General features: G+C 36.6%; 1 pseudogene; it reads right to left on the bottom strand.

The window, feature by feature from the left end:
* Nucleotides 1–1,089: 1,089 nt before the first annotated feature.
* Nucleotides 1,090–6,661, bottom strand: LOC141249216 (uncharacterized; annotated as a pseudogene).
* Nucleotides 6,662–9,097: the final 2,436 nt, after the last annotated feature.

Below are 9,097 nucleotides of genomic sequence, written 5' to 3'. Positions count from 1 at the left end.
ACACTTTTTAGTGATGACACTTTTTCATGTGATGACACCTTCATGTGATGACAGTTTCATGTGATTAGTGATGACACTTTTCATGTGATGACAGTTCCATGTGATGACACTTTCATGTGATAACACTTTTAGTGATGACACTTTTTCAGTAATGACACTTTTTCAGTGATGACGCTTTTCGCTGTGATGACAATTTTCAAACTTGAAAATATTGTCATCAACCTAAAAAATAGAGTCCTTAATCTTGAAAAAATAGAGTTCCGTGTGATGACAAACCTAAAAAATAGAGTTCCATGTGATGACAAACTTAAATAGATTTTTATGAAGTTCAAAGATCACTCGAACTTGTAGCTGAAGCTGTTTTAAATACTTAATTGCATAATCAAGCATTGAAGCCCTATCAGTCTGTCATGAAAACACCTCTCAAAGGTCATCCCCAAAGGTAGAAATTATCAGTCCATACAAATTTTATGAGCAATTATATCATATACTCAAGCATATAATATGAAATGAACCTTGTTAGAATTAGGAATCAACTTTTGCAGAGCTTTCATTTTCTCATCAATCCTCCGTCTCCTTCTCTGTCAGCAAAATCAAACACAATTACTCAGCAAATAAGCCAAAAGCTTCTATTATCGACAACTTCAGAAAACAAAGCCTAAAAACCCCATGACCTTGATAAAAGAACTAACCTCAGGAACGCAACATTGAGAGGATGAGGAGGTAATAACGAGATGTCATGGAGGTCCAACTAGAAGATTGAAGATGACGATGGGATGAGAAATGAACATGCTTCACATCAGATTCCCCCTCTCCGCGAATTGAGTAACCCTAACCCTAGATTTTTGATGGAGATGGAAAAGAGTGGATACCTCTGGTTCCGGTTCCAAGTTCCGGCACCTGAATTCGAAGCTCCACATCCATCGACGGTGTTGCGTTGGCGGCCCTCGCGAGCAAAGGAGTTGAAGACGGAATCCGAGGGAGACGAGTCAGACAAAGAAGAAAGTCGAGGAGAAAGAGATCTCAAAAAGAGAGCGACGGGAGGAAAAAAGAGGAAAGAGAAAAAGGAAGAAAATGTTTAAATAAGGGTTAGATTGTAAAAATTAGAAAACTGAAGGTTAAATGTAGAATTAAACTAGTAATCTAGACTAGTTACTATAATTTGTTCTATCTATTTATCCATCTATCTACCTATCTATCTATATAATATTAAGAAAGGGAAAAAATGGAGAAAAAGTTGATTTGTACCTCATATTATTTTTAAATAAACATTCTATACTTTTAGATAAATCATAATTAACCGACAATCCATACAAAACTAGTGATCGTGCCCGTGCCTAAGGCACGGGAAAGCTTAAATTTGTCTTAAAATTATCTCAAATTGAATTCAAACCGGTTACCCGTTATTAATATAGATGCTAAAATCTGATTCAAAAACACAAAAAACCAAACCATCCAGTTTGACAATACACAAATTAACACTTCAAAAGGTAAAACATAAGGACTCAAATATGTTTACAAACACATACAAACAAACCATGCAGTTTATAAGTTTTGGTATGCTAAACATGCTCAGCATACCCTTTGTAGGATTTCTTGGTAGACCACATTTAAAGTATGTGATATTGCTTCATTGTTCTTATCAAAAAATCAAGATCTTGAGCCCTTTCTTGTTGGTAACGCGCGACACAGCAACATAAAACTGTCCATGCGTGAATACAGGCCTGCGAAAAAATAGACCAACATTTGACAGAGATTGACCTTGGCTCTTGGTAATGGCAAAACAAACAATGAGAGGGAACTGTCTCCTTTGGAACCTGAACGGCATAGTAGAATCAGAAGGACTCAAAACCATCCTAGCAATAGCAACTTTTTCACCGATGTTGGACCCAGAAATAACTACAGTTTCAATAACTCTCTTGCCAAGCTGTGTAACTATCATTCTAGTGCCATTACACAGACCAGCTGATTGATCAATATTGCGCATTAGCATAACGGGAGCACCAACCTTTAGCCTTAACACGTGATTAGGAATGCCAGAACATTTGACGCTGTTCAAGAAGTCAGAAGTGTACAGGCAATCATTAATAGCAGCACCAACGTCATTCTTGCAAATGCTGTCCAAACTATAATACTCATGATGATCTCCAGGAATTAGAGACATCATATACTCATTGACCTCATCAACAACATCATGCGTTGGAGATAAAATAGCCCTCTCACGAAAATAGCCATGATTTTTTAAGTTCTGAAGAAGATCAGGGTAAGTTGCATTCACGATAGATGAAAGAGGATCTTCTTTATCTACACCAGTAATAAGAAGCTCTTTTGGTATTTCTATATCACCTTCTCCATCATTTGGCTCCCCTATTTCACCATCACCAACTTGCAATATCCAATTAGCAAATTGCTCAATATCTTGTGCATCAGCAAATAAGCTATTTTGTTGAAGCCGCATATTCTTTGTGAGTTGCAACACCTATAATCATAGACAAACATTAGAATAAAATATAAAACAACTTTGTTGGAACATGTAGTTTAGGGGTTTGTACTAACCTTGCATCCATGCCACAAGTACGAAGATGTAATACTTTGCTGCAACAATATCTTGTCTACTACCATGGGGTACTACAGGCAATATTTGCCTAAAATCGCCACCAAACACGACCACTTTACCCCAAACATTTCATTCATGCTATTTGGATTTGAAGCTCTTAGAATATCCCTTAGCGAACGATCGAGAGCCTCAAAGCAATACTTTTTAACCATAGGAGCCTCATCCCAAATAATCAGCTTTGCCATAATCAGAAGTTGAGCCAAAGGGCTATTTGCTTGAATATGTCAACTAGAACTTTCATTTGAATCCAATGGAATATGGAACCTTGAATGAGCAGTTCTACCTCCGGGAATAAGCAACGCAACAATTCCACTTGAAGCAACAGTAATAACAACATCTCCTTTAGATCTGATAGCTGATGACAATGCTCTCCATATATAGGTTTTTCCTGTCCCTCCATACCCATATAGAAAATACACTCCACCTTTGTTCATTGAGACAGCTTTCATAATCTCCTCATACACTTTATATTGTTCGTCTGTCATCGTTGACAGCAGCTGCAAGTGCTCGGAAGACAACTCTTGAGTATCATACTGGAGCTCTTCTTGAATCATCCTATTGTTAGATTCACTCAAGAGCGTGCTATCCGGTTGAGGCATTGAACTATGTTGTTGGAGGCTATATCCATTTCTTTGCATGAGCTTTTCAATTTCGACAAGAGTAAAGTTCTTCAATTGTTCATCAAAAAGATGAAGTTCTGAGCATATATTATGAATGTCATTATACAAGTGAAAACATGGTACAAAATGGCAGATTTGGATGCACATAAACGATAACAACAAAATATATAATACATCAAAAAGCTTAAACATTGAATAAATAAATGACAACGAATAATTGATGTAAATAATGTTATGTTAAAAGGAATACAAATACTTCAAAAAACTTGGTATTAACTATAGGAATGCAATACAAATTCAACAAAAAATATCAAATAGGCATGACGCACATTAACTTAAACGTAGGAAACAAATGAATAACAACATATTCAACTTCAAAGATTAAATGATGAATAAGGTTAAAGAGACTATAAGCTATTATAGCATGTCGCAAAATATCATAATATCAACACAAGTGAAAAATTATATTGTAGAGTTATGTATAAAGCAAACCTGGTAAGTTCAGTATCCTGCTTTGGTTATATTGAACATTCTCTGCTAATAAATTCCACGTCTTCTCCCATACGTAGTTTGGCATAGAAAGTGTGTTTTGAGATAGCAACATTACAAATAATTTCCTCAAATAATCAGCAGATCCCCATTTGCTAGCTTCAGTGATTCCATCTATATACTCTCTCTCATCGTCTAGCATACCCATTTGATAGCAAGCCTCTCTGAATGTGGGGTATGGGATTCCATTTACTGTGCGTATGTGCTCATATGAAGTTGCACCCTTGACTTCATTCAACAACAATCTGAGATAATACAACTCACCACTGCCTGGATGTATATGATATATTCGTCCAACTGAAAGACCTTTCTTCCTTTTGTCCCATTTTTTTACATCTTGCTTCCAAACATAATGTGTTGGAAATTGAGCATATGTATAACACCTGCCCTCTGGATTATTTTTGTTAAACTCCATCCATCCTAATAACTTAGAGGCATCAACTCCACGTCTGTTAGCCACGTCATCAAGGTCGTCTTCATCATCAAACCAGACGCTATGTTCACCAGGTAAATGAACATGTAACCTCGTAACCCCGGGTATTCTGTAGTGGATATCAAAACCAAGAAGCCTCCACACAGCCTCACATGCAGATATATATCTACAATCATAGAACCTTTTGATCTCATCAATAACTTCACGCCCAGATGCGGTAGTAAGCATTGCAGTTATCCTGTCTGAACCCTTGCTAATATACTTGAACAGATATTTGATCGGCTTCGTCTGGTTGCATGCCTCAACAATGATATGCGCATTAAATCTTTCCATCAAATATACATTATAAGGCACAACATATCTATTGTCAAGGCTAGTACCACTCTTCTGAGCACATACTCCATTATCTCTTCTTCTATATATTGGATATCCATTAGAATCAACAAACGTGGAATCGTTATGCTTCTTGGGAAAGTGTTTACTGCACTTTTCCATCCTTCATGCAAGGGGAGTTAGGGTTTTTGGCGCCACATGGGCCATGCATCATCAACTCCTTGACAGTTTCATACAGCTTTGCCTTCAATGATGGATCAGGGAGTTCAGCTGTAATGATATTGTCAATATCATCCGTTGTGTGTAGCTTATGTTTCTCCCCTAGGAACACAACAATATGCGCATGCGGAAGACCTCTTTTTTGAAACTCTACGGTATAAACCACTGGAAATACGCAATTGATATGTATAATGAGAAAGATAATATATTTAATATTTTAGAAGTACAAATACACGTATCATAAACAATGACTTAATTTGCAAGTTCATTTCATGCACAAAATACAGAACACGCCACAACTATTGAAATGCAGACAGACTACTTATTCATAAGCTATCATTGCAAGTACAATTTATACATGATTATGCAGATGGATGGAATTAATATGTTCCAGACATAATAATGGACAAATAGTCAGTTTTCACTAAATCAACATAAACATATAATATTAAATTATGAAATATTAAATTGATCATATAATAGGAGGTTTAGGACAACATACTTACAAGCTTTAACAACTCCAAAGATTTCTTTTTTCTTGATGTCACGAATCATCTGATCCAGCTTCATCTTGAAAATACGACATACAACATCTAGTCGATCCTGAGCATTCAATCCTCGAGCTTTCACGAATCTGTCAATCTCGGGCCACTTTGGATTGCAGGTGAACGTGATGAAAAGATCAGGGTTACCAAACGCCCTGCATATAGCCATAGCATCTTGGTAATTCTCGATCATATACCTAGGACCACCTGTAAATGAAGACGACAACTTGACACGCTTTCCTATGGAAGCAGCATCCGTGTTCCCTGTGCTAGCTGAATTTGTGACATTGTTATATGTGGCGGATCTGAAATTTTTCTGATTAGCTCTATAGTAGGCAAGCCGGTTGGCTTCAACTATTGAAAAGGCATCCAAAAGGAATTGCAAAAACAAATGCAGAGCATTCACTATCATTCCACCTTCAACATCTCTGTCTTGAATTCTGAAAGCAAAGAACTCTCTCATGCTTAAGTTGGTTCTCTTTCTAGACTGTCCGGGCTCCAAGTCAGCAAGAGGAATATTAACTGAGTAGCTATCCTCTCCATGCGGAAACAACAACGGATATTGAAGTGCAAGAAAGGAAGGATGTAACTCATTAATACGCTTGAAAGAATTAGATTGAGTCTCAAGGACGACGTCTCTCTCACAAACATCACTTATATCATTGTCCATAATCAAGGCTGAAACCTCATCAACAGTTGGGGTATTGTACGTCCTTGGATCCTTTGTTCTTGTTCCAATCAACCTTATCTTGACATTAGCAGTTTCGCTCTCTACAAAAACGGTCCCTTGCCATTCGATAAACTTTTGCAAGGGGATTGACTGAGTCAATCATGCATTTCAAGTCATTAATGATTGACTCATCAAAAGTATCTTGACCAGATCTACATGCCAAAATCATAAACATATGTCGTACAACAACTATTATAAAAGAATCATCCTAAACAAATTCAACTAATGAGATGAATATACCTGTATGCATGCATCCTATTAGAATTCTCATTCTGTGTGTCGTAGATGTAAATATGTAGAAAACTTGGGACATATTCCATCAGGTGGCAATAAGTTTCCTGCTCTGTGGTAGTTTTGTCCTGCAATTTTAAAGGCAGGTGGTCCTCGGCCGTCTTTTAATTCAGTGATCTTTGCGCTCAAAGACGTGAAAGAAAACATCATGTTATATGCCCGAATATACTTGCGAAAGTTTTCACTTCTAGGATCTTTGTTAAACAGAAGATTCGACAATATTTCCGGAGGAGGTCGTAGGAGTGGTAGTTTAACCTTTCCATTTAGGCAACAAAGAGAAAATGTAGGGATGGCACGTTTTTTATCCTTTTTTCTGCGCTCCATCACCACATATTTGCCCCACATTTTTGGCAAATGCAAATAGGATCTCCCATGTCAAGATAATTATCTACAAATAGGTAGTACAAACAAATGTGATAAACACCATTAATTTAACTAACAGTATGTGAACTATTGAAGTACCTGTTGTAGTTTCACATGGACGTTCGTTATCATCATCCGACTCTACAATTTAATCAAGATATTATCACTACCAAGTAGTTGAATATAATTGACATAGATAAAAAAACTTATGTTAAGGTCATACCTTCCAGAAAAGAGTTTGTAACAAACTCTTCTGAATCAGAGATATCCATGTCAGAAACATCAATAGATGTTTCCTCAGAAATTGGATTTGATGAACTCGAAGGGCGTTGCTCATTTCGATAAGAATTTGAAGATGATGCCCTCGGCCATATATTACTTGAGCTTGCAATATCTGTCTTTGGCTAGTTCCTGGACCTTATGGATAAATGTTTTAAACATTGTAAGCCACTAAATAACTGTATATAAAAACTACTTATCAATGCGTATTACTTAATTAAATTTAGATGTAAAACTTACAATTTGTGATAGAAGACAATTGGGAATGCGCAACTGGATGACGCATAGGAAATTCACTATATGCTTGATTTTCTACGAAAAAATGTATAATTATCATTTTGAAGTTGCTAAACACGTAACGTTATAAATACTTGACTGCGTACATATATGCGATTTAGATGTTACCTTTTGCTGATGTTGTACCCTTTGTTCTTTTTCCATTAATAACAACTTTTCTTTTTTGTCTAATGTCTTCAGCACGCGGAGTTGTAAAATTTGGCAGACTTGTTGATAGCATACCGGACCCACATGATGCTTGCGAATGAACAGTAGCTGCAACAACAAAATAATATATATGTAGTAGCAAATGAGTATAGACATACAAAACAATATATAAGTAGTATTAATTTAAGTAAGAATAATTTTGAGTTGATATGTATTGAGCACTTACAATTAGTAATATCACGCAATCGAGGTCGTCCTACGGGTCTTTTTGGTGGAGTTGGTGCTACGGGTTTGAGGGGTAAATGTTTGTATATTGTTCGTCCTATGAATAAAAACATGATTTAATAGATATTAACATGATATAATTACTTGGCCTATTATGTGTAAAATGTTACCTTCCTTCGTTTGAAGCATTAATTTCTTCTTTTGTCTACACTCTTTCGCATCAAGATCCATTTTTTGCAATTGGCTGCACGTTTATATGTATATAAGGATGTGTTGTTTTCATTAAGTTGCTATGTGAAAATAATATTGGCAGCTGAACAACTATATCCAAAGAAACATAATCCAAACACATTGTATTTCTTCAAAGACCATGAAACGCAACACATAACTACACATCTAAGAGGCAAAAGGAGCCATTATAAGGCATTAATTAACTATTTCTAAACATAACACCACCAAACAGCTTTGCTGTCAGAGCAAAATATCAACAGAGGTTTCTTCAGCTTTGGATGACAGGTAACAACAACAAATCACCAAAGAAAGCCATTTACTTCAACGCTTCACAGAGACTTAACGACAAAAGATGCAAATGCATTGTGATCCACATATATAGACCTACATATAAACAGATAGAACAAAAAATGAGTGAACTGTCATAAGAAACACCAACAGACATAACTTATGGATGAAATTAAATACTCACATGTATAAGATGGCTATTCCTCGGAATCCAGGTCATCATCACTATCACCTGAATCTTGATCATCTTCTTCAATAACATCATCAAGCTCATCTTCCTCTGAACCAGACACTTCAGCAGGATCCTGTATTTCTTCAGCAACAACATCCTCTTCATCTGAATTGAGCTCTTCAGCATCATCATCTTCTTCTGCAGTAAGCTCATCAACATCCTGTTCATCTGAAGTTGAATTATAAGCACCATCAGCTTGTTCTAGAACATAATCAGGATCCTCTTTATCTCCCACCATGTTCAACAATTGTTCCATCAGAATATCATGACTATTGGTTATCATTTTCTGCAACATATCATGATTGCGTGCCATCAGAGTCTCAGCACGCTCTACAATGGATCTCTGATCCTTCAGCTCATTGCGGAGTACGACTAAATCCTCTGCCATCTTTGTAATAGATACATTTTGAGAAAATAAAGGTGGTGGTTTGGAAGATCCTTGAACCTGCGCATCAGAATCGCTTTCGAAATTAACGTCTTTCATAATCCAGTTCATTTTGTCCGTAACTGTGGTCATATCAGGCAAGGGAAGCAGAATCTTGGTACTGCAATTGGGTATTGGAAGGTAGAAACAGCCTGGACCTCTTTCGATCATACCAATAGATACGCAACAGTCAATGTCGATGAGTTTTGATCCACTGACTTCATCACCAAATGATGCTTGACTATAGCCAAGATGAAGAGCAATAGCTGTGATA

Source organism: Phyllobates terribilis, unplaced genomic scaffold (assembly GCF_046119375.1).
Source record: "Phyllobates terribilis strain yellow unplaced genomic scaffold, ASM4611937v1 Scaffold_4400__1_contigs__length_61419, whole genome shotgun sequence".
NCBI classification, from domain to species: domain Eukaryota; kingdom Metazoa; phylum Chordata; class Amphibia; order Anura; family Dendrobatidae; genus Phyllobates; species Phyllobates terribilis.
This window is presented reverse-complemented; position numbering and strand designations above follow the sequence as displayed.